We start from the raw sequence: 19,034 nt of genomic DNA on the forward strand, positions 1-19,034 counted from the left end.
GTATGTATGTAGGTTTTGATACATTTAAAAAAAATCCTTGAAATATTAAGCAATACATGATCGTTCCAATAATGTTTCTGAAATTTAAATATAAATCAATATCTCAGTTATGAGTTGACCCTTATAATATGAAACTTTGGCTGTCAGTTCAACACAAAAGTAGTAAGGTCTTCATTATATGGGTGAATTGCAATAAAAATGTACGTAATTAAGCGCAGTTAAGATTTTTCTTAACTTAATTGATTCATTTGTGTAACGAAAATTAACTATGTAAATTGTATTGTATTGTATTTATTGTACTTAATTCGTACACATAAAAGTCTATAGCATACGCTAATACACTTTCATGCATCTAACTTAAATAGAAATGGCTTAACTGTCGTAACTCGTAACACAATGGAATTAATTAACTTTAGACTAATTACAGGTGCTTAACAATGTACAAATTGTTTGCAGTTCACTCATATACCTAAGTATAAGGATTATTTCATAACTGTCAACTGCCGACTGTAAGTACCTCATTCAAAATATCGGGGTGTTTTTTCAACCCATAGCCATTTTATATGTTTGCTACTGCAGTTCTCGGTTCAAGATCAGCATTTTATTTTCCGTTACAGCTCGATCTTTCGATCAGGTTGAGTGCTATCTTGCTTCGCTAAACGTAAAAGCAGTATCTACCATTAAACTTGGACTTAGACTCATCCTTTTAAGTCCACATCGCCACATATCGCATAGGCTAAAAGAACGTTCTACCGCTAATGCCCGGCCCGAATCGTGAATAGCCCAGGAGCAATGAAATGCAGTTTTATTGGACTCTCGAGAAACGAGAATTGTTGAAAATGAATACCGGGCGCCTAAAATGAAACTTTTTGAAATCGGCATTTGATTCGGTTAACATCAAGTTTTTTTATGCATGTATGTACATTGCTTTACATACTAAATTAAGTTTTCATCACATATCATCCTTCTTGATCGTCTTGCCGATTCCACCCTCTCTCTGTGTGTCGTGATTCGGGAAATGAAATTACCTTTACTATTTCATATCTAGTGAATCTCTAATTCATTTCCCGAATCGCGCCGTGTGTGTGTGTCTTTGTACCTAGGTCTGTTGCTAAATTATAACGATCCCGTACACTCGTACTCGTAATAATGTAGAAAACAAACTCGTAGCTGTATTGTTTGTTATTTAACTGAGTAAAACAGAGTTTGCAATTAAAGTAAGTTAGCTAGCGAGAATACAGCACATAATTGGAGAGAAATTTTGTTTTAGGTATACCCCTACGTATTCTACTATCAAAAGTCTAACATATCAAAGTCGTGAATGTCGAATGAAGATAGAATACTTTATTTTTTCCTGACTATGGTTAAACTGAAATGATAGGTTCTTATTAGTTCATATTATTATGTGTATGTATATTATTTACTTTATGACACCGTAGCACCAAAACTGATATCAAAATCCGATTAATGAATAATTTGTAACATAAATTACATTTTTACTTAACCTCCTGACGACCTGGTTTCAAAATACGCCAGCTTAAAAAAGTAACCTAGTGTTACCGGTGTTACCTTAATACCTACTGATACAACAACATGCGTGCGAGCGCGTTTCACTGGTATTTATTTTGAATTAGTTGTTTGAGTTTAATACTTTCTTTTGTTAAATCCCATTCCTTTTTTGCACGCGATTCGTAAGGTGTAAAGCCTAAAACTCAAACTCATATATGAGGTCAAAAGGTATACAGCCTTATATTCCTTGAACCGGCACTGCATTGTGAAAAATTTTATTCCAAATTTCAGATACTAAACTTGTGAAAACTTTTCAATGAAGATGTCGCAATTAATTTTCGATAAAATTAAGCTCGTTAACGTCGAAAATTACAGTCTTTGAACGGACTCTAATTGAAACGAAGAAAGTTTTTTCATTAAGGCGTAGAACGTGTGTTTTTGTTTGAGGTATAAATAAAGTTTTACTTTGACTATGTTTACCATCACTTGTTAATTGTTCACGGAAGATTATTGACTTAAAGCAAAAGTTGTGTTATTAAATTTAAGTTTTGTTGACGACAAAATGGCGAGTGAGACTTATCATTTCAAGTTGAGATAGTAGACTAACAATTATGGAATAATAAAAATATGGAATTTACAAGCTTCAAGCATGTGTTGAACATGTTAGCCAACAATACCTTAGCATGTTGAATACCTAGGAAAAAGGCCATACTTAAAGTGGTCAGCGTGTCAAGTAACACATAGGCCTCTTCCAGCTTCCTTCATTCTAGTTTTGTCCGCTGCTTTCTTGGGCCATTCTACTCCTCCGATTTTTTTAATATCATCTCCCCACCTTTGGAGGGGTGAGGAAAAAGGCCATAATTACTACCAAAAAAAGAAATTTGGCAGACTCGGGTATGAAGTTGGTCCGCCCAAAAATTAAGTAGGTAGTTACAAACAATCTTAATCTGGCGTGTAAAGTATTAACAATAAATAAGTATCGTAGCAACAATAAATGAAAAGAAAAAAAAAACGTTTATAGATTGCTCCTTAGTAAAATGTTCAATAAGTTAAAAGGTAAAGCCAATTCTGAGATATACTTAGAGCATTTAATAACTGGAGTGGCCATTTAGAGCTTACCCCTCTGCCGAAAAACCTGCACAATTGTGCAAACTTTTCTATGGACTGACATGGCTATTTGTACGTTACGTACAAATCATGTAGAAATAGCAATACATTTGACGTCCCTTCCCCCGCAAAAATCGGCAGACTGTTTCGTAAAGAAAATGACAGCGATGACATCTCCAGTTACTAAATGCTCTAAGGAGATATAGAACAATAAGGCGCTTTTGAGAATAGTGAGTGCTGGGAGTATAAGGGCGCGTAAAAAAGTGTTAAAAGTTTCTCCTAATAAGTAATTTAATTAATTTATTAATTCAATGAACTAAAAATTAATAACGCGTTGAGGATTGGTGGTCGGAGAATTTGGTCAGATGATTCGCGTAAATCGTAGTAGGAAACAGTATGATTACAAAAAACCGGGCAAGTGCGAGTCGGACTCGCGCACGAAGGGTTCCGTACCATAATGCAAAAAACGGCAAAAAATACGGTCACCCATCCAAGTACTGACCCCGCCCGACGTTGCTTAACTTCGGTCAAAAATCATGTTTGTTGTATGGGAGCCCCACTTGATTCTTTATTTTATTCTATTTTTAGTATTTGTTGTTGTAGCGGCAACAGAAATACATCAATTGTTAACGCTCCGTAGCGAACGAAACGCACTGTTACTGTCTCACTAATATGGAAGAGTGATAGAATACAAAGCGTTTCGTTTTGTGTTCTATCACTCTAGGCACCCAGGCCGCTTGTTGTTTCTCTACCCGTTGCCGTTATGCGGAAACAGCCCGGGTGGATCAGCGCTGGAGCACCTCCGATCAATTACGTCGATGAGTATTTTTCCGGTAGGGAAAAATATGGGCAAAAAAATAGACCTAAGAAATTGGAACAGATAAACGTGGTGAATGAGACAAAAAAGATAGAAAAGGTATAAGAACTTACCCGAAGTAAACAGCGGTTGTATAAATAATGTCGTGTTTACAGGACGTCAAAATTTGGTTACAATTACACTATTTAACCCTACTTTGCATGATTTTTTATTTTTGCCCGAAATGAATATATGTGTCACGTAATTGTTTACTGATTCTGGGAAAAATAAAAATAAAAATATAACATCAATTTTTACTGCGAAATCAGTGTTAGAAATTGAATAGGCTAAATCATATTATTGTAAATATATAACTACATATTAGTAAGGGGTATAGGAAAAAATTTGACTGCCATCAGAAAGGTACACTATTTGTGATATTCCTATGATAAAGTTTGTAAATATAAAATAATTACAAACCCCGAAAAATCTGCCCAAAATCACATACTAAAACTCATCAACTTCCTGGATTTTCCAAGTTTTCCGACATTTCGTCTTTAAACAAATGTAATTTTTATAAATTAAAATACTGCGTAAATTTATGTAAAAAATCAGAAAATGGATTAGTGTTGAAAGTTGACAGTCATAAAAATAAATATCAATCACCTCCGAAAGCACCTTTATTTCATAGGACAATGTTATGATGGAAATTTCCATCACCATGCAAAGAAGGGTTAAATTCACGTTTTCAGCGCTGCTAACGCCGCTACTAACCCCCTTATTCATAAACGCGCTACAAACCTTAATTAACTAATAATCGTGTGTCTTTATCTGTCATTTTGACTTATGTATTTCTAAGAAAGGCATAAAGCATAATTTAACTAAATCAGGCCCGTGAAGTTTTATGAATAAGATGGTTAGGTTAAGCGGCAAACAACTTGAATCATTAAATTGTTTCAGATAGGTTATCACAAGTTTGGTCTATTATTGGAAAATAGGAAGGGAACGTACTAAGTCCGAGTGCTATTAGCGCCCTGCTGATATTGTATAAGCCAGCAATATTGTTGATGGAGCCTGGATAATCCCACGCCTTACTATACACCAATCAACGAAGAACTTCACCTTGGTAATAATACTTCTGTCAGGAAAAATCGGCAGGGTAGTCTAATTGAATGAGATTCCTTGAAAGTAATATTGTCTATAATGTAAATAAAAATATTTCTTTATTTATATATCATCGCGCGGACACGAAAATTAAGGCTGCGTCGCCCGATAATCTGCAAGTAGGTACACGTTTCGTATTAACCGATGGAATACGGAAAGTTCTAGGGTAAACAAAATCCCTTAAATTCAAATCATCGTTAGGGATTACAAGTTTAAATCGCTTCTATGTGTATGGGCATGAACAAACTTGTGCTTTGGAGTGGCGTGTGTGTGAGTAAATCACCCTTAGTGTGTACATCATTTACGGGTCCAAAAATGCTACTTTCCCGCTTGCTCTCGCGAGTTGTTGTAATAAGTGTACATGTGTGAGTGAGTCGGGGCGTACAGACGAGCTCGCGAGCTCGATGCGGCTGTGTGCGCGGACGGTCCGGGCCGTTGTAGCCCCCGCCAGTAGCGAGCCGCCCGTAGCGGCACCGAGACGCGCTACGCCGTAGCAGACGATCGCACATTGTGTTCCGCCTACGCTATCGGACAATAGCGCCGGCGACGATTCGTGGCGTTTTGTTATTTTTTGTTAGATGTGAATAAAAGAGACGCTTTGTGAATGTCACTCATAAAAAGCGTAGACGGTACGCTAAAAGATGACGTCCTTTGTTCACGGAACAGACAGTTTTGTAGACTTAATTTTTGAACATTGATGTATTAATGATACAAATGACTGTCGGCTCTGAGCGGGATGTACTTGTAGAACCGCGGTGTGTTTAATGAACGAATATCTGGCATGTTGTAATCCATGTGACGTTTGCTTGTGTCAGTGGCCGTAATTAATAACAGACGATTGAATTGCGAGTGCCAACATGGAATTTCTGTTTGCGCTAATCCAGTTCCGACTGTGAGGTAACTAATTTATTACAGCTCGCTTTAATACATTAATATGTTGTAATTGCTTTCTGTTGAAGTACGTATGTTTCAAATTACAGGTTACAAATAGGTCCCTTTGATGTACAGTCACCTGCAATAATATGTTACTCTTCGAAGGCCGCAAAAATATGTGACACGCTCTTATGGCTCTACAAATAAGATCGTGTCAGATATTTTTGCGGCCTTCGAAGAGTAACCTATTATTGCAGGTGACTGTACATCAAGGGTAGAAAATCAATCTACATGTATTAATAAGTAGTATTTTACATTTATTTTGTTAGATTTGGTCAACAAAATAAATAAATAATGTAACAGGAAATTATAACCTATTTTAGTAGCTACAGCTTTTTGATGGTTCCCAAACTTTTTTAAAACTTTACTTAAGTACCTAAAATAAATCTACCTACAGCACTTTTAAAATATGTAGTTCATTTAATTATAGATATAGACACATATATATACTCGTATGTATATCGGCGTCCAATCAGGAGGTTGGAGATTTAAACCCCGGTTAGTACAAGTAGTAGTAGTAGTAGTAATTAATTTCTTGGGGTTTACACTTATTAGGTATATGTAGGTACTTAGCAGTTGCTTTTCGGTGAAAGAAAATATCACAAGGATACTGACTGCTCGACCAAAATTGACGTTTTCGTTTGAAGACGCGTCATATTTGATACTGACATATCTAATCCATATCGTTTCTAGATCTATTAATTGACGTATCTTAAAGTTCGAATCGGGCCGTTAGATCCTTACTACATAGACCTTTAAAGAAAATAAAAAGTCCCAAACTCGCAAAGGCTATCGTAAGGATTATGACTCAAGTCACAATATACAATGCGAAGAGGCATGTGTAATAGCAGTATAATACATACATGAGTATACGATGAAGATGATAACGCTGATGATAATTGATGATAAAATGATGCGTTAGTTTAATAATCATTATTAAACTGATATTTAAAAAGGTTTAAAATTAATGATTCACACGAATAAACTCGAAAAACTTTAGGAAGTCGAGCCAGAAAATTAATCAAATACTTTCAAACTTAAGGCCCTCTCACTGTGTGAAAAACAGCTCCCTATTTTGACAACTTGTACCATGGTCTTGTTTCTAAAGGATGACTCATACTAGACCGGGCCGGGCTCGAGCCGAGCGTTCGACATGTTATTTTCTATGACGGCTGATCGGTGATCTCGTGGTGCTTTGCCGGAAGCTCCGGCCCGGCTCCGGCCCAGTCTCTAGCGTGAGTCATCCTTAAGGTGGCACTTACTGTAAAAGTACTAATGGCTTATCAATATATACAGGGTGTCCCATAAGTGGCACGTCACAGTGACACTAGAGGTAGACCAGGCCAAGAGGACCCAAACCAACTTAATTTATATTTATAAGGTTTTCGAGTTATTGCCAAATTAAGGTTTTTTATGAATTTTGACCGTTTTTAACATTGTTAGTGCCAGTGTGCACTCGGAAAGGTCTTGAAGTTAGTTTTTTTATGTGAACCGCATCATGAATAGTTAATTAAGATAACAGAATAGGTATTTTATCGATAAACAATGTAAAATGCGAAAAAGTACTGGTTTAATCTTGAATTAAATTCACAGCGAAACATTAATTTCGAGTTTAACCACCTGTCGTGAAAAAAAAATACTAGTAAAGTAATAAGAAAATAACGTCAAACTATTTAGCATGTTATGCAGATTCAAAAATGGTATGACACATGTACCTTTCTGTAATAAAATAGGAATTATTATCATCTTTCGAAAGCCTCATAAAAAATAAGTTAAAACTAGGAAATCTGCAGTCCGTTGCTACTTAGTAAAAATAACGATTTATGTTAAGATTTATGTAACTCTGGATACAGAAATAAAAAGAGATGGAAAATGGTTATCTCCCTTTTTAAGGATATCATTGAGTTGATAAAGGTTCAAAGAAAATAATATACTGCAGGTTGAAGTTTAATCAATTCATTAATAAATAAATGTATCTTTTTAATATCCCCAATAAAAAAATCTAATGGGTTTAGGTCCGTTAGGAACGTTAGGCCATGCCACTGGTTCCAGTCGGCCGATTACTTTACTAGTATTTTTTTTTCACGACAGGTGGTTAAACTCGAAATTAATGTTTCGCTGTGAATTTAATTCAAGATTAAACCAGTATTTTTTTGCATTTTACATTGTTTATACAATGTTAAAAACGGTCAAAATTCATAAAAAACCTTAATTTGGCAATAACTCGAAAACCGTGCCACTTTTACTGTGGTCATGTTAAGTTGGTTTGGGTCCTCTTGGCCTGGTCTACCTCTAGTGTCACTGTGACGTGTCACTTATGGGACAGCCTGTATAATTGTCAAAATTGTTTTAAGCAATACTGGCATGTACGAGTAGGTACAGATTGAGGTAAAAATAGGTAGTAATAGGTATTTGTATGACATTCACTTAATAAAATTAAACCGACAATGATATTCTGCGTGTAGCGGCAACCAATTTACATCACGTTTGCGCGTCTGAACGCGTATTTAAACTGTTTGACAATTACACATTTCATTGAAGTTTTTTTTTTGTTTTTTTGTTGTTTTTTTAAAGTGAGCGTGTCGAAAAACCATGTGACCCGAGCGGGATTCGAACCCGCAACTTGGGCGTCACCGGAGCAAGATGATTTTAACAAATGAGCTTCAGATCCAGCTATAGCAACTTACGGCGCGATTCGGGAAATGATTTAGAGATTCACTAGATATAATGATATGTGACGTTCCACGGCAAAAGGTACCATTGCCCCGGCTGAATATTGGAGCGGCGTTAATAATAGCGTAAGCGCCCTCCGCCATAAGGTACCTTTTTCTGTGGAACGTCATATATCTTTACTATTTCATGTCTAGTGAATCTCTAAATGATTTCCCCAATTGCGCCGTTAATCACTTAATATTTTCACATTAATGAAAAACTTTAATTACAGATTTCTGCTATAAAAAAACAAAGTTTTTATATACTTAACTCTTTTCCAACACCTAATGAAATTCCAAAAAATCACGTTTAAAGTTATGTTAATTTTACTAAAAAAACTGCACTCTGTTTATATCAATCTGATGGAAAATGAATACCAAGTCACTCTGATTATCAGTGCGTCTTACTGTTTCTTACTGGGGGTCGATTCTCGTTTAACAATTACTTACCTATTCATATTATTAGGCATCTCATGCGCATCAATGAGTGCGAACGAGACGCCTAATGGCACCATTTTGATTGTATTTCGCGCACACCAAGCAGCGTGAGCGAACGACAAGTTCGTATATAAAAAAAATTGAAATCTTAAATACTGTTAATCAAATTCGGTCTCCTAGTTTTTCATTAATGAATCCAGAAGGGCTAAGATAGCCGGCTCTTTATCATTTGTCACCATGCCTGTCACGTTCTAACAAGTATGTAAGTGCGAAAGTGACGCATGACATGACAGGTGATAAAAACGCGACATAGATGACACCGCTGCAGATGCCAACATAATTCTTATCAACTACCGATGAATCAAATAATTATGTCACAGCCAAGTACAGATGTAGTGTATAATTATTTTATATCGTGCTTTCTCGGAAACGTTCGTTTTTGTCATGCTACTTATGAGATGTATATTATAATACATATATGTACTTCACTACTTCCTAAACTTTCTATTTTATACCACGGCAGTTACCGTAGTCTATGAACGCTCGTACGTCATAAGGTTTCGTAACCACTTAGCCAATCCTTTCAAAACATTTAGTTCTTTTAAGAAGATTTCTTTACTATATTTTTAGGACTACGTGTAGAGTGTGGTATGAGTTACCTTCTGAAGAATTTCTTTGCGCTGCGACATGAGGTTCTTCAAGAAGCGGGTATTCAGGGATCTCAAGGGTCGGATACTCTTAAGTGGCTCCTCCGATGTTGCTTATGTCCATGGGCGACGGTGACCGCTTTCCATCAGGCGGTTCATCCGCTCGTTTGCTGACATAAATAGTAGAAAACATAAAAACTACTACGTTCCTTTTTTTTACTAAAATGAAAAGGCAAATAATTAAGTATTAAGTTTTGGACAATATTTTTAATATTTGAACATAAATGTTTCAATGCCGTTTTAATACGGTTACGGCAGAAGTTGTAGTATTGAAGTTTCAATATTTATTTTCTCGATTTCAACTTCATGTCAATTGCGCCCTTCTTCGTATTGACAACAGAAGACGTCTTTACATCTCCACATTCTACAGAGCAGCACAGTTTCGCGACGCACTGGCATTAAAATCAAACTGGTATCAGTATGTTACAATTTGTTCTTCCACAAATTCTCTGCTTTGCCCGAAGATTGACTGGTAGAGAATGCCTTATAGCATTAAGTCCGCCTTTTGTACGATTGTATTCTCTTTTCTTCAATAAAGAAATCAGTGGCTCAATTATGAGTAGGCCTGGACTACGCCAAACGCTACTACCGTGCATAACCCGTATCCTTGGTAGGTACGAGTATATGCGCAATTAGTAACCATATATCGGCAGTAACAAAACTAGTAACGGTGCAAAATTACCTGGCTACGTTCCCATTATGCTGCCAACTTGGGCCGGGTATAGACGTGCAAAGGTAAAGTTTTTCTACGTATGTGGGAGAATATTACGGGTAGTTGGACAAGTATTCCATTATGCTCGAGCATAATTAATTAGAAACTAGTTGTGTTATATGTATATTCATTTTCACAATTTTCATGTATAAATCGAAAAGTGAGTCTTCTACTTATATTATTCAAAGTACCCTGTACTTGTAAGTATCCTGTGCATGTATTATATTAGTACAGCTGAGAGTTTTTCTGGCTCCAATTTCACCACGGTGACAGGTGCGACAATTGTAAAACATCACTGTTGCTGACGTCACAGGCATCCATGGACTACGGTTACCGCTTAGCATCGGGCGGGCCGTATTCCTGTTTGCCACCATCATTGTTTTATTTAAAAAAACTTTATTATATCGGAAATAAACAGATATTTCTCTTGCTAAGTTTATGACAATTGTCACAAGAAACAACTACAATTGTCACGAAATTCCGACATATACCTCATTACCTGTCAAGAATTACCTACAATTCTTCTAAATCTTGACAATTGTCAGAAACTTCGCAAAAGAAATATCTGTTTTTTTCCGATATAATAAAGTTTTTTTAAATAATACAATGATGATGGCAAACAGGAATACGGCCCGCCCGATGGTAAGTGGTAACCGTAGCCCATGGATGCCTGTGACGTCAGTAACAGTGATTTTACAATTGTCGCACCTGTCACCGTGGTGAAATTGGGGCCTGATGGCGATCGATTGCGCAACAAACAGTGCCTGAAAAGCTACTAAGTCGGGCTAAGTTTAAATGTACTCATATTAATATTGAGAATATGTACAAAAGAGTACCTAAGTTTATGATATAATGATCATAAAGCTTAATAAGTTGAATTACCACAGTAGGATAATAAACCACTAGGCGCTGGTGGCACTATAGCATGTGCGACTTTCAATCCGGAGGTCGCAGGTTCAAGCCCCGGCTCGTACCAAAGTACGAAATATCATTTGATATTTACCAGTCGCTTTTCGGCGAAGAAAAATATCGTGAGGAAACCGGACTAATCCCAATAAGGTCTAGTTTCCCCTCTGGGTTGGAAGGTCAGATGGTAGTCGCTTTCGTAATAACTAGTGCCTACGTCAAATCATGGGATTAGTTGTCAAGCGGACCCCCAGGCTCTTATGAGCCGTGGCAAAATACCGGGATAACGCGAGGAAGAAGATGAAGAAGGATATTAAACTACTAAAAACTGTACAACAGATCTGCTGTTGCAATTTTCATTCCAAATAAATACTAATTAACATTTACCATATTAATTCGCATTTATAGACGGGTCTATCGCAAATTTATTTTATTACCTTTATTTACCGACTGATCGACACAGGTTTCACTGGTCGTGGTCGCGGCTAACCGATGTCCCAGCAAAATGTCAAAACAGAGATTTGGGCTATTTAGGTACCCGACGAAAAGTTTATGAAAAAGTTTAGGGTAGACATCACAGTTTCAAACCACCCACTACACATAATGTTAATTATTGTCAATAGTCCATAAATGTGAGTTAATACGTGTTCAAAACGCGAAAGTTTTAAATATAACATTTACCGTGTCAAAAACGGCGGCGCGTCAATCATTTTATAAAGGTAAAAGGAAAGCAGGAAAGCCCAACGTAGCCTACAACTACAGGCCTACAAAATAAGCCTTTCACACATACTTCCATAAAAACCCGTGGATAAACAAAGCGAGTACAAGCTACACGGGCTATGACATTTCCCCCACAATGCCGCGCGTCAAACAATGAGGCCAGTCGATCGCAGTATCGCCGGTTTCGCAAACACCGACACGTATGCGGGGCCTAAATGCTCTTTGTGTTTTGGTTGGATTATAGTTTTTTTTAGGATAGTTACATTTTTAATTAGCGCGAATTATTTGACGGTATTGACTTGAATACGGTAAGCCAAAAAATATAAGAAAAAAATATTTTAAAATATTTCAATGAACCTACCTACATAAAATAACCATGTTTTCACATGCTTTCCTTAACATGGTTATTACCTTATTAGGTTTCGTAATTATAATTGTTAATCGTGTATTTTCTACTACCTACTACTACCATTAATTGTTAATAATAGTGAGAACAACTTTTACTGCTACTAACGCTACTTTAGGCTGGTGAAACTAAATAAATAGAGTAACGCTGGGGTTATGATGCTCCGTGCTCATATTACCTAGTCGTAATTACCTACAGTACCGACGTTATTAGTATAAAGTATTTAATATGAAAATTGAACAATAGGTACATATTGACAAATAATCCATTATCTAATATTATACCCCAAGACCAGCAGGGCAATTCAAATGTACATCGTGATATCTAAATAATGTAATTTTTTTATCATTCGCTCATGCGTCTCGCTACCGCAAATACATTTACGAGCGTAAAGGTGACAGTCCATTTCCAACGATACCATTCATTTTACTATGGAAATTGACAAAATGTACGTTCGTATTGGCCTCCATGTTAGCAGAAAAACAAGCTAAAAACTGACCGCATCGACGCAAAATATAGAGTACAACCGATCGATTCACCTGGCACAAAAGTCTGTTGGCTCTACGACTTGGCAAGCTAAGTTATGGCCAATGTTCCGTAAGATTTGTGAGGACACGACGGAAACCTCTTTGAACCTTCTCCTGACACATTGATGCCGTTGACCCTTCTTCCAAGCATGATATTGAAGGTTACAGCGAATATGTTACCTTCTACGATCTGTATGTTTAGGTGAGTTTAGTTATATGTTTTTTGGACGGCCTCCATTCTTAGTCGGTCCTGGCTTCGAATCGTGATTAGGGGTATTTATTTATCTATTTAAGTATATTTTATCGTTCCTTTATAGTACAGTCAACAACAGAGCTATGAATACAAGCAAAGTGCCAAAAATATGTATACACGACCTTAATGTATAGGCAATAAAGTACTTTATACATATTTTTGACACTTTGCCTGTATTCATAGCTCTGTTGTTGACTGTACAAGCTTTTCTTAGTTTGAAATTTTAAAGCTACCTTAAAAGTAATGGAATTATTCCTCTCTCTTGGAGTTTGTAAGTAAGTAAATATATGAAAATCTAATTTATGTATAGGTTATATTTTAGTTTTTAGTTAGTTTAATTTTGTATTGTACCTGTATTTACATTTTATTCATTTATATTATACGCATTCATTCTATTTCTACACACCATGTTTCTACGTTTCTGTTCAGGCTTCTATAGTTTTCACTTATTGGATTTTAATTGATTTCGCTTTGAATGGTTCGGTTGGAATATGGCCTATATTGATCTGTATTATTTTATTTGACAAGAATATAAAAGCCAATTTATGTATATACTTTTAGGTCTTTGTTATGATAACAGTAACTGAAAACTGGTACACAATAAATGCTACAATTCAAACCGTTTGCGGCAACGGGCTGCGGAATATCAATATCTGTATTTGTATACAAAACGTATTGGTTTCCGCATGATTCATTTATATTTTTACGTATGTAGATATCTCCCTATTTATTTTACTAGCGCTGTGTACATAGAGGTAGCAAATATTGGACATCAATACAGGGTGATTCAGGAGACGTGAGCAGGACTAATACTGCGCATTTCGTAGATTATAAGCAACACTTTCGTATCAGTATTAGTGAGGTTAACGTTAATTTTCTAGTCGTGTTAAAAAAAAAGTTATTAATTTATTTACGTCATGCGTGGTCACCCTAAAATTAGAATACTAAACTACCGATATTCTGTGTCAAATTGAATGTCACCACTGTCATCGCGGTCTGGTTACTTTTGAAAACTCGTATCTCACTCAAGTTTGACAGTTTATTTTCTTCGTAATCAAAAATTAAAGAGGTTTTATGCTTATTAATTAGGTCTTGTAGGGTGACCATGATTGTAGAGGATTAAATTTGCCCTCACCAAAAAGTAAAAAAATAGGAAAAAATCTGGCTTTTTCACGTAAATACGACGGTGATCGATCAATTATCAGTTACTGAGTGTGCAGGATTAGTCCTGCTCACGTCTCATGAATCACCCTGTATATAGGTGTATGACCTTTAATAAAAATATGAGGTTGATTCTGTTTCTTCATTCAGCAACCACTTTTGATAGCTGAATGATCTTATAAAAAATCCGGATAAAATTCATAACTTGTTATTACAGTCAGAATAAGCCTCTATGACTAATTAGTTTGTTTTTGAAGATGTTCTAACTAAAAAAACTAAAAAACACGTCCATATACTTATCTACTCATTTTAGTAAAATGAAGCCATTATCCAAAATAAACTAATAAACTGGTAAGAAAAAAACCGTATAACGTTAATACATCTAACATCGTTGCCTTGCAGACTATAATGAGAGATAAGATGAGGTTGTGGTTAAAAATAAGTAAGGTGAGGGAGGGCTAAGAGAAACTATGAGGCAGGAGAAATACTTGTAGGAAAAAAAACTGTTAGAGATGACTGAAAGATATTCAAAACTAAATTAAATGATAATACTACAAATAAAAATAATACTTACTTAAAATGTATAAATTTAATTAACTTAATAGTTCTTACGTAGAAGGACTTTGCTCATACAGTTTATTTTGCCCCGAATAAAATAAAGTATGTTTCTCTTACCCCACCTGACCTTATTCTATTTAAAACGAAACCAAGAAATGCAGTGAATATTTACGGCCGGACATAAATCTGGGAAAAGAAATTTAGTACAGGTATACTAGAAACATTATGGGAATAATATCGCATTCACGTGCAAGGAACATTATGAAAATAGCAGTATCTCCAAGCAAGTAGCGTCGCGTTGCCTCGTGGTGGGTAATGCGGGACATTGTTACGTCGCGAGCAAAAGCTAAAGAAATTGAATTGTACCATAAAAATGTGCTTAAAAATACAGTTTGGGAACGTGTTATTGAAGCGCAACGGGAAGTTTCAGGTGAATATTATTAGGATAAACCATAACCGAAAAAGCGATAAGTCACGGAGAAGTTACATTATAGGTAACTTCTCCTTGACTTGTACTCTGGATAATGACGTCTACTTTGTTTCTATGTTCCGTCTAGAACTGACCTTTCATTGTATATCCAATAAAATGCTAGGAAATATGACCCGATATCCATAAAGAGTGAATTTTATTTGCTTATCCAGCAACAAATTGGATACTATATTTTATTGTACAAATAGGAATACAATAATCGTAAAATTCTAATAACCGTCACAAGTTTAAACCCTAAAGTTGGACTTCTTATTTTTAAGAAAACAATATTTTTATTGTAAAAAACACCTTATGTAAATGTATCATCTGAATACAGTCAGAAATTTTAATGTGAAGAAAAAAACTTCCTAGTTATAAAATGTTGTATTTGAAATTCAGTTACATCTACAGAAGGCGCATTATTGTATCCATTAACCGCGACAGTCCCGGTGCTGAGACATTGTCGTGGCACTCGCTACCAAACGCCCAGGAAATTGAATTGAGCCGCCAAAGACGGCTGTCCTTGTTTGTAAATGTGTTTTGTTGGAACCGTGTTCACGCAAGTTTGTGAAAACTTTATCAAATTCGAAATTGTGTCAGTGGCATTTTAACTTGAAAAATATGAGCTGTTAAACTTCTAAACAGAGTGATAGGATTTAATCATATTAATAATATTATTTAGTAATCGGTTAAACACAAAAAGGACATGTATAATGCAAGCACAACACGTAGCCGAATCTAATGCGAACGTTCGAACAGAGAGCCTCTTTAGCAACAACTGTGACGTAGCCAACTTGTGACTTGCTTTTTCCCTAAATGCCCGCTTATGGTAGCTATAGGTATCTCCAACCTGTCATTCTGTTGAGATAAAGAGGTCCCATAATGTTTTCTTATAAAACATATATTTTGACCTTATACTTTCATAGAATAATTTATTTATAGCTTCTTAAAAAGCTTTTCACTTAATTGTCACAATTTTATTCCATCAATGGTGAAGCAAAAGGAACGTTATTTGCGTGTTATTAAATACTATAATAAATAAATAAATATTATATTAAATACTCATTAAAATCTAAACTATCTTCATATCCAGCATAACATAATTATAGAAGCTATCTTAGGCTTACAAATAAAAATATACTTTACCTAACTATTCGCAAAAAGAATAGATAGTATAGAGGGGTCCTGTCATTGTAAATTTAGTAGTCACTGTAAATTTACTGCCATCTATTGACACACGACTAAAACTCAAAATGAAAACGTATAAAGTTATCAAAAAATGTATATATATGGATAAATGATTTTATTATTTTTATATCATTTTGATCCATGTTCATTCACTGATATCTATGTGTTAAAATTGTTAAATATGAAACGGTGTCGCCACGCCATCTAGCCGAGGATAGGCTAAAGGTGTGTGCGGCATCTATTCGAGAATGACTTTTACTTGAATTCCGAGGCACGTTTTTTCCTTAGACTTTATTCGTCTTATACGAAGTTACATATGTCTTTGCTATTCGGTACCTACGTGGCTTAGGTTACATAAACGTTCACTATAGTGACCATTCATGTAAATAACTAGCTTCTCCGAGATCGTAGCGAAACTGACGTATTAAAAACAAAGCATACCAGCATCTGCTTCAAGCATTTTTATGGCTACACATAAATCTGTAAAGTCGAAATTGAATTCAGGTAGCACACGGAGAACGTTAGGGCAATATGCATGTCTCCCGTTATGTTTTACAGTAGTTGCGAGTTTCGTGAGTTTTTGCGAGAAAAGGTATGAATTAAAACGGAAGCGCTGCCGCAGTCTTTTTAAATGACACTTTCGGATTTGGTTCCAGGTTCAAATTGACACTGAGTTTGAGGTTCGTGATATGTGATTTTTTTATCCTGCATTCATGCAAATACAAATACAAATGGATTATTCGCAGTAATAAGGTTACAATGGTCTAATTGGTTTGATTGGCTGGTTAATGGTTTAATGGTAGTAGTATGATTCCTTTTTAAACTCAAATAGAATCACATATTTAAACTGTCTCAAATACCCATTGCAGATCTTATTTCTTGTTACTGTACCTATAGAAACTACCTATATCTCGTGTACGTTTTAAACTCTTAAAATTTTATAGTCTATTAAGTTAATACGTTCCAATTTTATTTTGTCTGAGAACTTCCTGCCTCGCACAGCCAAACTGTGGAATGAACTGTCGCCTGCGGCATTTCCGGACCGATACGACCTTCAAACCTTCAAGTAAAGAGCTTACTCCCATCTTAAAGGCCGGCAACGCGCTTGCAACTCTTCTGGTGTTGCGGGTGTCCGTGGGCGGCGGTAATCGCTTACCACCAGGTGATCCGTCTGCTCGTTTGCCTCCTATTTCATAAAAAAAAAGAACATTTCACGCAGATATCCAAAGGTACTAACTTTTTAATCGGAAACAAGCGATTGAAATCACATACAATGTATGCGTGTAATTAGCACTCCCTGTTTAATCAGAGGGACCGAGGGGTAAAGGCGTCATACGGGGGAATTCTCGAACATACCTTTACCCGCTAATATAATTCTACTTCCATTTACGTTACCAGGCGGTCTAGCATAAGTTGCGTTCTCGCACGTGAGTCTATACTTGGAGTCGCGCTTGAGAACGCAACCTATGCTAGACCGACAGAGTTTACGTCACACTTTATTGGTTACGAAAAAGATCTGATCATATGTATCAAAAAAAAAACGGTGCCATTTATTGGATGAAATACTTTTATTAGATAACTTGTTTGATTTATTTCTAAGAAGAAACTTTATGTATAAAAATGTGTAAGCTATATTAAAAGATTTTAGCTATTTGAAAGAGGCTTTTATACATTAAATGATTGTTATTTCTGCCTTAAGTGCTCATAACATAAGCACACACAGACAATACACATTTGAACAAAAATTGTATAACTAATCAAATTATGATAATATATTCAAATTTATATTGTTATATAGGTACCTACATACATGCCCAGTTTCCCCCCGGGGAAGATTTGATGACAATCAGTTTCGTAAGAATTGTGCCAACGCCAAATCTTGGGATTAGTTGCCGAGCGAGCACTTAGCTCCCAGGAGCCGGGGCAAAAAGCCGGAACGCTAATACGAAGATGATGAAGATGATTTAATAAATAATAATACACATCACCCACTTACCTATAAAGCAAAAATAAATTTGATTTTAGCGAAACCGTTCCAACGCCGGGTAATCAACTAAGTAATAAAATTACCAGTATCCTACACCGGGGTTATTAATAAAGATATAATTCCCCTGGTAACGAGTGCGATAACCCATCCACATGGCAATTAAATCGCTTGAAACGGTACTGAGTCCGTCGAGATTTGCATACAGATGTTATTATTGTCAGAATGGCTTTATGTGAAATGGACGACATGTGCGTCAAAAACGGGCCTGCAAGGTCTCTTGAGTCCTCCAAGTCTGCTCGTTTTCTGTTGGATGGGTTTTGTTAGGGGTCCCTTATATTGAATAGTAAAATTTGTACTTGATGTGCTCGTTCAACCGTGAAAATATATTTTAGGAATAAGTGTAAATAAACTTGAGAAGTTATAAAACATACACACAGACTTAAAAAAATCGTCTTGAAACAGTTTTGAATGTCATTTATATTTATTTACGACTATAGTGCATCTCATAATAATTACAATTAGCCTAAAGACGTAAAATACGTCATTGGCAAGTTCCATTTTGGTCTTCATTGATATAGAACTGCTTCTATACTGTACTTGACATGACGTAAAACTGTTTTATAAAGACAAAAAAATATGAAAATCCGTTCAAAAATTACGATGTTAGAAGTACAACAATAAATAAAACATATCTAACTACTCGTACAATTGAATTGAGATGCTTGACATTTTGAAATATAATAAGTCGTATAAAAAAACAAAACTGTTTTTTTTATAAGTTA

General features: G+C 35.7%; 1 protein-coding gene across 1 annotated transcript in view; it reads left to right on the plus strand.

Annotated features, from left to right (window-relative positions):
• Positions 1 to 4,703: 4,703 nt before the first annotated feature.
• Positions 4,704 to 19,034, plus strand: part of LOC134795996 (uncharacterized) — a 65,177-nt gene continuing 50,846 nt past the window's right edge. The window contains exon 1 of the mRNA XM_063767897.1: positions 4,704 to 5,473. The gene's annotated coding sequence lies outside the window, so the exon portion shown is untranslated. The remainder of the gene's footprint in view (positions 5,474 to 19,034) is intronic.

This window comes from Cydia splendana, chromosome 13 (assembly GCF_910591565.1).
Source record: "Cydia splendana chromosome 13, ilCydSple1.2, whole genome shotgun sequence".
NCBI classification, from domain to species: Eukaryota; Metazoa; Arthropoda; class Insecta; order Lepidoptera; family Tortricidae; genus Cydia; species Cydia splendana.